Raw genomic sequence first — 17,924 nt, forward strand, 5'->3', positions numbered from 1 at the left:
TCTGGTCCCATCACTTCATGGGAAATAGATGGGGAAACAGTGGAAACAGTGTCAGACTTTATTTTGGGGGGCTCCAAAAAAACTGCAGATGGTGACTGCAGCCATGAAATTAAAAGACACTCCTTGGAAGGAAAGTTATGACCAACCTAGATAGCATATTCGAAAGCAGAGACATTACTTTGCCAACAAAGGTCCATCTAGTCAAGGCTATGGTTTTTCCAGTGGTCATGTATGGATGTGAGAGTTGGACTGTGAAGAAGGCTGAGGGCTGAAGAATTGATGCTTTTGAACTGTGGTGTTGGAGAAGACTCTTGAGAGTCCCTTGGTCTGCAAGGAGTCCCAGCCAGTTCATTCTGAAGGAGATCAGCCCTGGGTGTTCTTTGGAAGGAATGATGCTAAAGCTGAAACTCCAGTACTTTGGCCACCTCATGCGAAGAGTTGACTCATTGGAAAAAACTCTGATGCTGAGAGGGATTGGAGGCAGGAGGAGAAGGGGACGACAGAGGATGAGATGGCTGGATGGTATCACTGACTCGATGGACGTGAGTCTGAGTGAACTCCAGGAGTTGGTGATGGACAGGGAGGCCTGGCTTGCTGTGATTCATGGGGTTGCAAAGAGTCAGAAACGACTGAGCAACCGAACTGAACTGAACTGAACTGAACTCACTCATCTGTCACTGGTGGTCTATGGACTTTGGGAGCTTCTGGAGTATTTCACAGTCTTCATAATTTTGAAGCAAGAATGAAATTATTATTATTATTATTTTTTGGTTGTTGTTCTTTTCTCCTGTCAACACAATTATTTACTTTCTTTTTTTTCACTATTTTTTAAATTAATTAATTTATTATTTTTTTTTTTAACTTTACATTATTGTAATGGTTTTGCCATACATCAAAATGCATCCATCACGAGTGTACACGTGTTCCCCATCTTGAACCCCCCTCCCCTCTCCCTCCCCATACCATTCCTCTGGGTCATCCCAGTGCACCAGCCCCAAGCTTCCTGTATCCTGCATCAAACCTGGACTCGCGATTTGTTTCTTATATGATATTATACATGTTTTAATGCCATTCTCCCAAATCATCCCCCCCTACCTCTCCCACAGAGTCCAAAAGAGTGTTCTATACATCTGTGTCTCTTATTTACTCTTTCAAAAGTATCTTGACTTTTTAATTTTATTTTTTATTATTTTTAAAATTAACCTATAAGAGACACTGATGTATAGAACAGTCTTATGGACTATGTGGGAGAGGGAGAGGGTGGGAAGATTTGGGAGAATGGCATTGAAACATGTAAAATATCATGTATGAAACGAGATGCCAGTCCAGGTTCAATGCACGATACTGGATGCTTGGGGCTAGTGCACTGGGACGACCCAGAGGGATGGTATGGGGAGGGAGGAGGGAGAAGGGTTCCGGATGGGGAACACATGTATACCTGTGGTGGATTCAATTTGATATTTGGCAAAACTAATACAATTATGTAAAGTTTAAAAATAAAATAAAATTAATTTAAAAAAATAAATAAAATTAACCTATAATTTACAATATTATATTAGTTTCAGATGTACAACAAGTGATTCAATATTTTATAGATTATACTCAATTAAAGTTATTATAAAATATTGGCTGCATATTACATCCTTGTATATTATTCATTTTATATGTAGTAGTGTGTACTTCTTAATTGCATACCTCTGTCTTGCCTATCAACTGATGAATGGATAAAGAAGATGTGGCATATCAGTATAGAATGGGATAATCAGATCAGATCAGATCAGTCGCTCAGTCGTGTCCGACTCTTTTCGACCCCATGAATCGCAGCACCCAAGGCCTCCCTGTCCATCACCAACTCCTGCAGTTCACTCAGACTCACGTCCATCAAGTCAGTGATGCCATCCAGCCATCTCATCCTCTGTCGTCCCTTTCTCCTCCTGCCCCCAATCCCTCCCAGCATCAGAGTCTTTTCCAATGAGTCAACTCTTCACATCAGGTGGCCAAAGTACTGGAGTTTCAGCTTTAGCATCATTCCTTCTAAAGAAAGTTTTGCTATTTGCAATAACATAGATGGATCTGGAGGGTAGTATGCTAACTGAAAGAAGTCAGACAGAGAACCTAGACTTTTTCTAAGGCACAATTAGGGATTTTTTTTCTTTCTTCCTACGAGTCATGCCCACATCTGTATGTGTCTAGCCTCATTGTACATTTATTCGTTGTTTACACATGTGCCCACACTCACCACACCATACAAAATGAGTGCTATATTCATTTCTATATTCCCAAAGCCTTTCTGGCTCAAAAGCCTGGATATTAATAAGTGTTCAACATTATATGTTGATTAAATTAATTATAACAATGTCTGAACTTATTTGCTTACAAGAGGGATGGGGCATATGTAAACCTATGGTTGATTCATGCTGATGTGTGGTAGAAACCAACACAATATTATAAAGCAATTATCCTTCAAAGTAATTAGCCTCCAATTAAAATAAATAAATTTATGTTAAAAAAAGAAAAAGATAAAAAAATAAGCTTCTAACTTATCTAGTAATACTGCTATTCCATAAATGTGATACATATTAAAATGCTGATGTCACTAAAAATTATTTCAAAACACATTTCAGTTCCTACTTAATGTTTGGAATTTGTCTTTGTAGTGCTATTTCTTCTTTGGTGTTTATTTTTCTTGTAGGAAAAGCTATAGATTGAAAACAAGCTCCTAGAATAACATGTTTATCTTTTGGGATTATTCAATAGAATATTAAAAAAAAAATCCTTTATGGCTAAACTATACTTTTTAAACTCTAACTGTGCTCATTCAGTGTTAGTTACATGAATAAATTATTGGCACAGACAAAAGCACTTCCTATTTAATTCAACAATTGAATTTCATATTTTTAGGTTTAGAACGAAATGATATACTAATGCTTAATTTTTCAAGTACATGCCTTGAGTATAGTTATACTGCTAGAGACTGAATAAACAAAATGAAGATCCTGAGCAGATGCCTGAACAGGCACTCCTTCCAAGGGCAAATCCTTCTAAGTTATTATATTGATTTAATCTGCATTCAAATTGCTAAGAATTTTGGCAGTGTATTTTCATTTAATGATTTGTTATAAAGTAGAGAATGAATAGACATGTGCAGACTCAAGTGTGAAGCTTAATTGTAAAATATTTATTGACTTTAATAACCATATTAATAACAATATAAAAGAAAAACAACGAGAATAAATCATGGTTTAGCATTATTTCTTAAATCCAAAATAATTTGTTTGATTGTGAATTGCTTGTGAATCTTCATGAATTTCGTTTTATTCAGTATACAAATTCATTTTATGCTTTTGCCAATTTTATCCTGTTGAACTTAAATTCTTAAATTTTGAGTTGTAAAGAAGTTTTAATTTAAATGAGAAGTAGTTGTGTTGATTCATATTAACCATATGGTTAATGTTTGTTGCTTAATCTGTGATATATGTTTAATTTGTGATATATTTATTATTCTAACCATCTGACTGCTTAAAATAAAAATAGAAATAAAAAAAAACTGGCATTATGTGTTTTGGCATTCTTGACAATAACCAAATCTACCTCGGGTTCTACTGAAAATTTTGATTGTCAGTAATATTTGTATTCTCATTTGTTACCACGTTTTGCCAAATGCTGTACATGTAGCTGTTGCTTATAGCTTTTAGGAGTTAAGAACATATGAGTGTTCCGTAGAGTACACACATTTAAATTACATACATATTCAGTGGATTGCACTCATTCTAAGGTAAACCTTGTCTGTAGTAGTATATGTATTCATAAGTGGAGTGGATAATGGATTTTTCTTTTCAGGAACTTACTTCATTGTGCTAGTGTTGAGGAAATATGCTGCAGAAAAAATGTCTCTGTTGTATGGCATGGAAGATGAAACAAGCACAGGGCTAACTATTTAACAGGTGCTCAAATATTTTATAAATGAATGAAAGGAGGAAACATGAATAATAAATAGAGCTGAGATACATAGTGGAAATATACTAGGCTCCTGACTCTGTGGTAGAGAGACAGAAATCAACCTCTTCTTTCTTTTTCCTCCTCCAAGAGATTAAGATTAAAGTCAAAGAGGAGAAATAGGAATATTAAATCACTAAACAGTTAAAAGGAATAAATAAAATCACAACAATAAGTATTATTTATTTGGAATCTACAATGTGTGCCTGGAACTACACATTTAATCCTCAAAGACCTCTTTGTGACTCCCTCTAGTATTGTCCATTTTGTTGAATTTTGGAAGGTTGAAGATATTTCTTTGCCCTGGTTAACACTGTACTTTTATTAGACCTGGAAACACATTGAGGTCTGTCCGTCCAGGGCACTCCTATAATATTGCTTCCTTTCTTCACAAACCACCTGAGCCTATATTTATGAGTTAATTTGTTAACTATAACTAATATACTCCTAAGAGAATACTGCTTTTGAGTTGATTCATTTCCTGGTTCTATAATTATTCAGAACTGGAGGTAGATATAACCATTTATCTGCTTTGACACTGCAAATAGGAAACAGACAAAGCAGTTACATGGGGGAACCATTGGACTCTTAAGTTTCAAGGAAAGAATGGATTCAAAGAGTGCATAAGAGCAGTATGTGCTCAAGTAGTCATAGAATTATAAGCATAACATAACCAAGCAGGGCATTTTGCAGAAGGATAAGTTGACTCAGTCTTTCTAGTATTTTTTTTTAAATCTTAAGAAATAGAAAGCTTAATTTTATTTTATTAATTTCTTAAAATTCTCAGAATCATGAATTATATTGCTTAGTCCTTAAATTATTAAGAAATTTGGCTTAATTGAAATAAATATCTTCCTTTCCTAATGACTATACACACAATAAGAAGATGATTATATGATTATTGTTATCAATGGATAAAATCCATTGATTTATTATCAATGGAAAAAAAAAAAAAACTTGTGAAAAGATAAGAGCTGCTGAAAGAGATTCTACAAAGGCATTTGTAGTGACATAAGGATTTTGGAGCCTGTAGTGAAGGGTGAGGTTGTTCATTGTGAGGCTGTTTCATTGTGGTACTGAAAGCAACGGGCAAACTGTTTAGGTGTGACTGCAAATAATTGGACCTTGTCTATATGTGGCTAAATTAATTTTAAGAAAATATTCATCTCAATATATCACAAAGAAGATGCCATTCCAGGTGCAAGAAATAGTCCAGAGATTTTATATGCTTTTTGTTTGCATGCATGAGTAATACACTTCAAGGATAAAGCTACTCAGTTAATTGGAGAGTGGATCTGGTAGGGTAGAAATGGGAACAAATGCCTCAGAATGAACTAAATAAGTTTGGAAAATTTCACTAAGGAAAAGAACATGTTTATTGTAAATGGTCTCCCACAGTTTCTTGTGATCCACAGAGTCAAGGTTTATACAATAGTCAATAAAGCAGAAATAGATATTTTTCTGAAACTCCCTTCCTTTCTCCATGATCCAGTGAATGTTGGCAATTTGATTTCTGGTTACTCTGCCTCTTCTAAACCCAGCTTGTACATCTGAAAGTTCTCAGTTCACATACCGCTGAAGCCCAGCTTGAAGGATTTTAAGCATATGCTCAGTCACTCAGCCACGTCTGACTCTTTGTGACCCCATGGACTGTAGCCTGTCAGGCTCCTCTGTCCATGTGATTCTCCAGGCAAGAATAGTGGATTGTGTTGCTGTTTCCTACTCATAATCTTGCTATTAATAGCATGTGAAATGAATGTAGTATTATGGTAGCTGGAAGAATCTTTGGCAATGCCCTTCTTTGGAATTAGAATGAAAACTGACCTTTTCTGCTGAGTCTTCCAAATTTGCTGACATACTGAGTGCAGCATTTTAACAACATCATCTTTCAGGATTTTAAGTAGCTCAGCTGAAATTCTATCACCTCCACAAGCTTGTTCACAATAATGCTTCCTAAGGCCCACTGGACTTCACACTACAGGATGTCTGGCTCTAGATGAATGACCACAATATCATGGCTATCTGTGTCATTACAACCTTTCCTGTATAGTTCTTCTGTGTATTCTTGCCACCTCTTCTTAATTTATTCTACTTTTTTTTAGATCCTTACCATTTCTGACCTTTATTTTGCCCAGCCTTATATGAAATGTTCCCTTGATATCTCCAATTTTCTTGAAGAGATCTCTAGTCTTTCCCATCCTGTTGTTTTACTCTATTTCTTTGCATTGCTCATTTAGGAAAGCCTTCTTATCTTCCCTTGCTATTCTTTGGAACTCTGCATCAAATTAGGTATATCATTCCCTTTTTCCATTGCCTTTTGCTTCTTTTCTCTCCTCAGCTATTTGTAAAGCCTCCTTAGACAATCATTTTGTCTTCTTGCATTTCTTTCTCTTTGAGTGGTTTTGGTCACTGCCTCCTGTACAATGTGACAAACCTCCATCCATAGTTCTTCACTCTGTCTACCAGAAGTAATTCCTTGAATCTATTTGAATTAAATCATCTATTTCTGTCCACTTTAGTTCACTGATTCCTATGATGTCAATGTTCAATACTTTGGCCACCTGGGAAGAGCTGACTCAATGGAAAAGACCTTGATGCTGGGGAAGACTGAGTATCAGAGAGAAAGGGGGTGACAAACGATGCTTGGTTGAACGGCATCACTGACTCAATGAACAGGAATTTGAGCAAACTCCAGAAGATAGTGAAGGACAGTGAAACATGGAGTGCTGTAGTGCATGCGATTGAAAGAGGGGGACATGACTATCAACTGAACAACCACCCCTGTAATGAAATACCTATAATGAAAAGGAAACTTTTTTAGAAGGTGTTTTAGATCTTTATAGAAATGGTCAAATTCAGCTTCTTTGGTATCAGTAAGTGTGGTATAGACTTGAATTACTGTGATGTGGAATGGTTTTCCTTGGAAATGAAGTGAAGTGAAAGTTAGTTGTAAAGTCGTGTCCAACTCTTTGTGATCCCATGGTCTGTAGCCTGTCCAGCTCCTCTGTCCACAGAATTCTCCAGGCAAGAGTACTGGAGTGGGTTGCCATTTCTTTCTTCAGGGGAATGAATCTAGGTTATTTTGGCTTATTGAGACTGAACCCCAGTATTGCAGTTCAGACTCTTTTGTTGACTATGAGGACTACTCCATTTCTTTTAAGGGATGCTTGCCCTCCACAGTAGATATAAAGATCATCTGAATTAAACATGCCCATTCCTGTCTGTTTTGGTTCACTGATTCCTGGGATGTAGATGTTCACTTTTGCCATCTCCTGCTTGACCACTTCCAATTTGCCCTGATTTATGGACCTAAACTTCTGGATTCCTATGCAATATTGTTTTTTACTGTGTGGGATTTTATTTTCACCCATCAGACACATTCACAGCTAAGCATCACTTCCAATTTGGCCCAGCCACTTCATTCTTATGGAGCTATTAGTAAGTGCCCTCTGCTCCTCCCCAGTAACATATTGGATACCTTATGACCTGGGGGGCTCATCTTCTAGGGCCACATATTTTTGACTTTTCATACTGTCCATGGGTTACTCCAGGAAAAGTACTGGAGTAGGTATTCTTCCTTCTTCTCCAGGGGATCTTTCCAAGTCAAGGGTCAAACTCTTTTTTTTTTTTTTTTTTTATGTCAGAACTCTTTACTATGGCTCATCCATCTTTGGTGGCCCTACGTGGCATGGCTCATAGCTTCACTGAGTTATGCAAGGTCCTTCACCATGACAGGGCTGTGATCCATGATTACTTAAACCATACAGATGCAATTTGTTTACCGATATTGATCTAAGCCAGAGTTTCAAGTTGTGTTTCCTGCAAAATCTGTGATTTCTTGTATTGGCATATTTACATTAAAGTCTGGACTTAAATGTGTATTTGAAACAATTCAGAATCCTTCCAGATAGTATATTTTCTCCTGTTCTTTAATTGTTGTTTGTCTAAAAGTTATCCAATGACAATAATAGTAGCAATTCAGTTTTTGAATCTTGACAAAGGATTCAGCTTAGTTCATAAAAACACTATCTTTGTCTTTGTTCTCATTTTATCATTTTGCATTACAAGAACAGACACATACATCAATTAGTGTAAGTAGCGGTGCATATGGATGAAACACAACTGACATTTGGTGAGCATACACCCCAGCTAGAAGGAGCATATGTAAGTGGGTAAAGCAGTGCTGCTCAAATTCAGCCTGCTTAGAAGTTTCCTGGGGATATTGTTAAAATGCGTATTCTGATTTGGCAAGTCTAGAGTGGTGGCCTGAGATGCAGAATTTTTAACGTTTTCAGATGTAACTGATGCTATTGGTCCTTGGATTACAGTTTGAATTACAAGATCAGTCTACTAACCACAACCTTTCACAATGTTATAAACATTAGTGGTGGTTTAGTGCCAAGTTGTGTCCAACTCTTGCCACCCCATGGACTGTAGCCTGCCAGGCTCCTCAGTCTATGGGATTTTCCGAGCAAGAATAGTGGAGTGGATTGACATTTCCTTCTCCAGGAGATCGTTCCAATGCATGGCTTAAACCCCAGTCTCCTTCATTGCAGATGGATAAGCATTAGTAGTTGTTTTAAAGGAATGGAGAGTTAGCTTGTTAAGTGTAGGTTTATTTAAGGGAACTTCTCCTTAAGGGACTTCCCTGGTGGCTCAGATGGTTAAGCGTCTGTCTACAATGCAGGAGACCTGGGTTCGATCCCTGGGTAGGGAAGATCCCCTGGAGAAGGAAATGGCAATCCACTCCAGTACTATTGTCTGGAAAATCCCATGGACACGGGAGCCTGGTAGGCTAGAGTCCATGGGGTCGCAAAGAGTCAGACACGACTGAATGACTTCACTTTTCACTTCTCCTATATAATTATGTTTCCTAACCTGAGAACAGGGATTGAGACTCTGTCATCTTTGTTTTTTAGTGAATACACAACAAAGTCACTACAAAAAGAGTGACAAGTCCATCACATATAACCATGAACCTCATCAGTGTTATCAGTAAATATATGACCCAGGGATTGAGGTTAGGTATGACTCTATAAAAGTACCTTGGATTCAGCACTTGGGACACTATAAAAGCCTCCAGTTCAGTTCAGTTCAGTCACTCAGTCATGTCCGACTCTTTGAGACCCCCATGAATTGCAGTATGCCAGGCCTCCCTGTCCATCACCAACTCCCGGAGTTCACTTAAACTCACGTCCATCGAGTCGGTGATGCCACCCAGCTATCTCATCCCCTGTCGTCCCCTTCCCCTCCTGCCCCCAATCCCTCCCAGCATCAGTCTTTTCCAATGAGTCAACTCTTCGCATGAGGTGGCCAAAGTACTGGAGTTTCAGCTTTAGCATCATTCCTTCCAATGAATACCCAGGGCTGATCTCCTTTAGAATGGACTGGTTGGATCTCCTTGCAGACCAAGTGACTCTCAAGAGTCTTCTCCAGCACCACAGTTCAAAAGCATCAATTCTTCGGTGCTCAGCTTTCTTCACAGTCCAACTCTCACATCCATACATGACCACTGGAAAAACCATAGCCTTGACTAGACAGACCTTTGTTGGCAAAGTGATGTCTCTGCATAGGGCTGTTTAAATAAAGAAATTTAAAACCAAAGACAATGTACAGGGAAAAAAAAACCCATAATGATAACAAAAAGCACAATTGTATAACACATTAATTTTTTGTATTATCATACCAGGCTGCATATCTTGTATACAAAGCTTTCAGAAAAATTATAGGGCTTTCAAATCTTAGAATTTCAGGCTGTGATATTTGTAGCATAATTTTATCCTCTGGGTTATAACATCTTCTAGCAATTTTTTTTAAACCACTGTAAGCAGTTGTAAAAGCAAATCAATTGTGTTAAAGGGCCTTAAATATATAACTACCGATTCAAAAAAAAAAAAAAAAAAAAAAAGGACACCTACCATAATCCAGATCAGAAATGAGAGGGGAGTGAGAGAGTAGTTATTTTTATGAGAGGCCTAAAGGAAGAAGTGTTGTCACTAACAGACTGGGTTTAATTAATTATTTAAGGTGATTGAAATTTTAGAGAGGAGATTGAGAATGCAGATATCATGCTGAAGACTGATTAAAAAGGTCTAAGGAAAAATATTCTGTGTATTGATAAGTAGAAATTAAGAAATAAGATTAGAAAAAGGGATGCACAAGAGTCTTATGGCTTTGGCAATATGGAAGTTTTGGATGACACGGATCTACACAATTTTCTTAGCAATGGGAATGGAAGCCATGTTGGAGGGAAATGGGAAAAAATGGAGAGGTGAAAAAAAAGGTATTCACCTGAAAATTTTGCTATTGAAAAACACACAGAAAAGGGACGTTTACTCAGAGAGGTGAGATATTATTATTTCAGTTTGGTTCAGTTGCTCAGTCCTGTCGAACTCTTTGCAACCCCAAAGACTGCAACAGCCCTAGTTACTCTGTCCATCACCAACTCCCGGGTCTTGCTCAAAGTCAGATCCATTGAGTCAGTAATACCTTCCAATCATCTCATCCTCTGTCATCCCCATATCCTCCTGCCTTCAATCTTTCCCACCTTCATGGTCTTTTCCAATGAGTCAGTTCTTTGCATCAGGTGGCCAAAGTATTGGAGTTTCAGCTTCAGCATCAGTCCTTCCAATGAATATTCAAGAATGATTTCCTTTACAATTGACTAGTTTGATCTCCTTGCAGTCCAAGGGACTCTCAAGAGTCTTCTACGACAACACAGTTCAAAAACATCAATTCTTCAGTGCTCAGTTCAGTTCAGTTCAGTCACTCAGTCCTGTCCGACTCTTTGCAGCCCCATGAATTGCAGCATTCCAGGCCTCCCTGTCCATCACCAAATCCCAGAGTCTACCCAAACCCATGTCCTGCTGGCATCAATCACATAGTGAAACCTCTGTGATATATGACCAATTATGAATTTGATGGTCTCTACTGGGAGGAAAAAAAATATATATATATATATGTTAAACTTAAAATTTAAAAAAAATGATGGAAATAATATTCTAGGGCATGAAGACCTTTTTGTGGTAACTGTCTTTTGGGTCTTAAGGGTTGTTAAAGAAACACAGAAAATGAAAATGAATCTCCGGGGATGAAGGAATAAGGTGTTTCTGTTTCTTACAACTTGTGATAGATGATATTTTAGCATATGTCACTCTGAGAGTGTCTTTGTTGAAGAATGAGCTCATCCTTTATTAATGTTGAATTTTAAAGCACTTTTTATGGCTGAAGAACTTCTCTCCTGTCTTCTTACTTGTCCTAGATTCTTCAGTTCAGTTCATTTCAGTCACTCAGTCATGTCCAACTCTTTGAGACCCCCATGAATTGCAGTACACCAGGCCTCCCTGTCCATCACCAACTCCCGGAGTTCACTTAAACTCACGTCCATCGAGTCGGTGATGCCATCCAGCCATCTCATCCTCTGTCATCCCCTTTTCCTCCTGTCCCCAATCCCTCCAAGCATCAGAGTCTTTTCCAATGAGTCAACTCTTTGCATGAGGTGGCCAAAGCACTGGAGTTTCAGCTTTAGCATCATTCCTTCCAAAGAACACCCAGGGCTGATCTCCTTTAGAATGGACTGGTTGGATCTCTTTGCAGTCCAAGGGACTCTCAAGAGTCTTCTCCAACACCACAGTTCAAAAGCATTAATTCTTTGGCACTCAGCTTTCTTCACAGTCCAACTCTCACATCCATACATGACCACAGGAAAAACCATAGCCTTGACTAGATGCACCTTTGTTGGCAAAGTAATGTCTCTGATTTTCAATATGCTGTCTAGGTTGGTAATAGCTTTTCTTCCAAGGAGTAAGTGTCTTTTAATTTCATGGCTGCAGTCAACATCTGCAGTGATTTTGGAGTCCCCAAAATAAAGTCTGTCACTGTTTCCATTGTTTTCCCATCTATTTGCCATGAAATGATGGGACCAGATGCCATTGTTTTAGTTTTTTGAATGTTGAGTTTTAAATCTGCTTTTTTCACTCTATTCTTTCACTTTAATCCAGAGATTCTTTGGTTCTTCTTCACTTTCTGTCATAAGGGTGGTGTCATCTGAGTATCTGAGGTAATTGACTTTTCTCCCTGCAGTCTTGATTCTAGCTTATGCTTCATCCAACCTGGAATTTCACATGATATACTCTGCATATAAGTTAAATAAGCAGGGTGACATTATAAAGCCTTAACAAACTCCTTTCCTAATTTGGAACCAGTCTGTTGTACCATGTCTGGTTCTAACTGTTGCTTCTTGACCTGCATACAGATTTCTTAGGAGGCAGGTAAGGTGGTCTGGTATTCCCATCCCTTAAAAAGTTTTCACAGTTCATTGTGATCCAAACAAAGGCTTTGGCTAAGTTAATAAAGCAGAAGTAGATGTTTTTCTGGAACTCTCTTGCTTTTTTATGATCCAACAGATATTGGCAGTTTGGTCTGGTTCCTCTGCCATTTCAAAATCTAACTTGAACATCTGGGATTCACAGTTCACATACTATTGAAGCCTGCATTGGATAATTTTGACCACTACTTTACTAATGTGTACAATGAGTGCAATTGTGTGGTAGTATGAACATTCTTTTGCATTGCTTTTCTTTGGGATTGGAATGAAAATTGACCTTTTCCAGTCCTATGGCCACTGCTGAGTTTTCCAAATTTGTTGGCATACTGAGTTCAACACTTTAACAGCATCACCTTTTAGGATTTGAAATAGCTCAACTGGAATTCCATCACCTCCACTAGCTTTGTTTGTAATGATGTTTCCTAAGGCTCTCTTGACTATGCATTCTAGGATGTCTGGCTCTAGGTGAGTGATCATACCATCGTGATTATCTGGGTCTTGAAAATCTTTTTTGCATAGTTCTTCTGTGTATTCCTGCCACCTCTTCTGCTTCTGTTGCTGCTGCTGCTGCTAAGTCCCTTCAGTCATGTCTGACTCTGTGTGACCCCATAGATGGCAGCCCACTAGGCTCCTCTGTCTCTGGGATTCGCCAGGCAAGAATACTGGAGTGGGTTGCCATTTCCTTCTCCAATGCATGAAAGGGAAAAGTGAAAGTGAAGTCGCTCAGTCGTGTCCAACTCTTAGCGACCCCATGGACTGGAGCCTACCATGGATTTTCCAGGCAAGAGTACTGGAGTGGGGTGCCATTGCCTTCTCCATCTGCTTCTGTTAGGTCCATACAATTTCTGTCCTTTATTGAGCCCATCTTTGCTTAAAATGTTCCCTTGATATCTCTAATTTTCTTGAAGAGATCTCTAGTCTTTCCCATTCTGTTGTTTTCCTCTATTTCTTTGCACTGATCACTGAGGAAGGCTGTCTTACCTCTCCTTGCTATTCTTTGGAACTCTGCATTCAAATGGGTACATATTTCCTTTTCTCCTTTGCTTTTCACTTCTCTTCTTTTCACAGCTATTTGTAAGGCCTCCTCAGGCAACACTTTTGCTTTTTTGCATTTCTTTTTCTTGGGGATGGTCTTGATTCCTGTCTCCTGTACAATGTGATGAACCTCCGTCCATAGTTCTTCAGGCACTTTGTCTATCAGATCTAATCCCTTGAATCTTTTTGTCACTTCCAGTGTATAATCATAAGGGATTTGATGTAGGTCATACCTCAGTGGTCTAGTGGTTTTCCCTACTTTCTTCAATTTAATTTTGATTGAATAAAGCATGTTCTATTCAAATATTTTATATAACTTTTCTTTTAATCCAAAACAAATTCATAGGTATGATTGTGATCATTTTATGAATGAGGAAGCTGAGTCATGATAGGATTAAGAAAAAGGTGCTTAGTGTCACACAAGTAGTAAATCTTACAGGTGAACATTCAAATCTAGGTTGATTTGATTTAGGACATGACCCTTTAACATGGCAACTATCACTTAATTAAAGGTCACAGGAAGAATTCTGATAAAACTCAAAGTTATATTGACTCCTTTGTAAATTATTGCTGCTGCTGCTACTGCTGCTAAGTCGCTTCAGTCGTGTCCGACTCTGTGCGACCCCAGAGATGGCAGCCCGCCAGGCTCCCCCGTCTCTGGGATTCTCAAGGCAAGAACACTGGAGTGGGTTGCCATTTCCTTCTCCAATGCATGAAAGTGAAAAGTGAAAGTGAAGTCACTCAGTCGTGTCCGACTCTCATCGACCCCATGGACTGCAGCCTACCAGATTCCTCGGTCCATGGGATTTTCCAGGCCAAAGTACTGGAGTGGGGTACCATTGCCTTCTCTACAATAAAAAAATTAAGCATTACTTTTATAAAGGCCCTTTTGCTCTAATATGTTCAGTTCTTATTCAATATGTTATCATATTGATAGAGTAACTAATCAAATTGTAAGTACACTCATTCTGACAGAATATGACATTCTGTGAAACTGCAGTTTGCATATAAAATCATTCTAATTTATTCCGTAGAGGGCATGTTGAGCTTAGAGAAAATAAAATTCCTAAACTGGTTAGAGACCATGGAATAGATGCCTCAAGAATATAATAACCTTGTTCTCCTGGAAAGAGTATAGGGTACAAATAGTGAGAATGCTATTTTCAACCAATTCTAACTTAAATATGTTTAACTTTGCTATTTTGTTGCTAAAAATATTTTAAAATTTCTACTGTTTATTACTTACTTATAAAGTCAAATTTATCTCCAAGGGTTAAATTTGAGACCACAGGAGATTTAAAAGAACATAAAATAAATTCTAAAAATTTTCCGAAGGATAGGGGCAAGTGACTTTTAGCTTCCTCTTTGGACTAAATGCATGTTACATAGAGGTAAACACCACTTCTATACTTTGATGTATTTGTTAAAACCTCAGTCATGTTGTCACATGTCCATATCTCAGAAAGTCCTTCAAAATTCAGTTTAGTGGAATGTGCTAACCTTTAAGGTTTTGGAATGTTGGGTTTATGTCTATCTCTTGTATTGTTTTATTATTAGCACCTGGTATTTTGCTTAGGACTCAGTGGTTAAAAAAAAAAAAGAAAAGAAAACACCTGCCAATGTAGGAGATGCAAATTCGATCTCTGGGTTAGGAAGATCTTCTGGAGAAGGAAATGGCAACCCACTCCAATATTCTTACCTGGGAAATCCCTTGGACAGAGGAGACTGGTGGCTATAGTCCATGGGGTCCCAAAAGACTTTAACATGACCTAGTGAATAAACAACAAGAAGTAAAGTGATATACTTCTTGTTGTTTTTGTTTATATATACATATATGTATATATATATATACACACACGTTTATATACATATACATGTTTATATATGTTTATTCTATTTTTATATGTTATATATATTTATATATGTTTACATGTTATATACATGTTTATATATGTGCATATAGAGAGAATTAGAGGAAAATACTCTCATTAACAAGAAAAAGCTGTAGTTTTGCAATAACTTTATCTTTAGGGTGATTTCTGGGAATTATATATCATCTCATTTTACTCCAAGGAATCATATTTATCTACTAACTGAATAAAATCCATTTGAGAGTAATACAACATAAGAACAATATTGTGTTTAATTCAGATATTTTAAAAATTTGTATCAATATAATTTTCACGGGATAGTGATTCTTTCATTTCAAAAACAAAATTCACAGTTAAAGTCCTGTGAGTTTTATGTGTATCAAAAATATTTCTCTCTTTCATATGCTCAGTTGCTGCTTAGATGTTAATAACACAAGTGGACACCACAATCCATGTCTTTGTTTATTTATTTATTCACATAAAGATGCAACTGGGGAATACAATGAATTAATTTTGATATAATCAAAGCAAAAATATTTTTATGACTAAATTCAAACTACATAAGGACATGGAAAATTATTCTTCTTTCTATATCATTACTTCTGATCATAGGACATAAAATAAAATTAAAATAAAAATTGATATAAAGTCATGTGAGAATAAGATATTCATAATTTATTAGTGGTTTAGTCACTAAGTTGTGTCTGACTCTTTGTGAGCCTGTAGCCTGCCAGGCTCCTCCACCCATGGGAATTTTCCAGGCAAGAATACTGGAGTGGGTAGCCTTTATCTTCTCCAGGAGATCTTCCCAACCCAGGGATTGAAGCCAGGTCTCCCACATTGCAGACAGATACTTTACCAGCTGTGCCACAGCGAAGCCCTTTATAAGTTATAAAAAACCAAAAATCCTTCATATAATGCTAAAATGTTTATTTTATTCAAGGAAACAGACATTATAAGAAACAATCTTATACAATGGAACATTCAAATGAATGATTCATCTTGAAATTACACAATCAAAATAATATGAAAACCCAAAGGTAAGGGAAAAAAATTCAACATTAGCCTTCTTTTGGAAATAAATTTGACTTATTCATTTTGTTTCATGCTTCTAATTATGCTAAAAGTAGATGATATTCAAGGAATATTTTTTTTTTCACCTAGCTAGCCATTTGGCATACAAGTGAAAAATATTTACTGGACTTTAAAACAAAAAGCCTATGAATGCAATACAAAATCAGATGAATCAATTAAACCAAATGGCCAACATATTTCATAACATTCAGTCCAAAATTACTCAATTTTATGTACACAGTAGAATAATGTTTTGTTGATAATATTAGTCATATCTTAAGATATTCCAAAAAGAGTTCTCTCACAATAGTTTTATCATGTTAGTTAGACACAAACTTTTCTACCCTTTCTATATCAGAATGTAAATTCAATATATCTTGGCTCTCAGAATTCCAAGTAAAAGGAATAATGCTCTAAAGTAATTATTGTATTTATCTTAGAGGGTAACACAGTTTTTTTGTTGTTGCTCTTTAATCGCACAATCATTTCCAACTTTTGAGACCCCATGTCCTTTATTCATGGGTTTCCCAGGCAACAATACTGGAGTGTGTTGGCCATTTTGTTCACCAAGGGATCTTCCCCACCCAGGGATCCAACCCACGGCAGGAGACGGCTCCTGACATGTCTCCTTCATTGCAGGTAGATTTGTTACCAGAGCCACTGGAGAAGTCCAATTTAAGTTAGAAACCTTTTATTATAGCTTTGAATTGTTTTTTAGTGATTTATTTAGGTCTAACAATGAATATCTGAACCACTGGAATTGGCTTCAAACTTGTATTCTCTTAGTTCTAGTTAAATATAGAAATTTTAGTTCTGAATTTTTCCACTCCTGCAAATCTCTTTATATTAATACTGTTAATATGAAAAATAATCAAATAATCATAATGATTAAAAATTTAAATGGTAAAATATCAACAGAAATAAATATTAATAATAATATTAATATTGCACCTATATATGGTAAACACTTAAAATTCTTTTTATAATTATGACTTTACAAAATTGTATATCTTTTAAAGCAGTTTAGAGAGAAAACAAAGAATGTGCATATTTATAAATTTAATGTCTTATATACCGTTTCTAGTTCTCTTATTTAATTTCTTCCTGTGGATTCTTCTTGCCACCTTGTATCATTTCCTTACTCAGAAGCTTACTCTCACCTCCCCACTTTGTGTTTTTACTGTCAAATATATCACTTCTGTGATGGGCCTTATAATACAATTATATACATATTGCTTTAAATAATTAATTTTAAATCAGTTAAGAAGAGAACAAATATGAAATTATACTATATTTTGTAATTACCTACCTTATTTTTATTTATTTATTTTTTAATATGGATTTAAGTTACTGTTTAGGTCACTTGCTTTCAGCCTGAAGAACTTTCTTTAGCAGTGTAGGGAGAGAGCAAATTAGCCAAGATGGTGTACTTAGGCTCTCTCGCCCTTTGTTTTGTAAATAATGACTATATAACAGCTGCGGAGAAGGCAATGGCACCCCACTCCAGTACTCTTGCCTGAAAAATCCCATGGACCGAGGAGCCTGGTAGGCTGCAGTCCACGGGGTCGCATAGAGTCGGACACGACTGAGCGACTTCACTTTCACTTTTCACTTTCATGCAT

Source organism: Bos indicus x Bos taurus, chromosome 15, assembly GCF_003369695.1.
Source record: "Bos indicus x Bos taurus breed Angus x Brahman F1 hybrid chromosome 15, Bos_hybrid_MaternalHap_v2.0, whole genome shotgun sequence".
In the NCBI taxonomy this organism is placed as follows: Eukaryota; Metazoa; Chordata; class Mammalia; order Artiodactyla; family Bovidae; genus Bos; species Bos indicus x Bos taurus.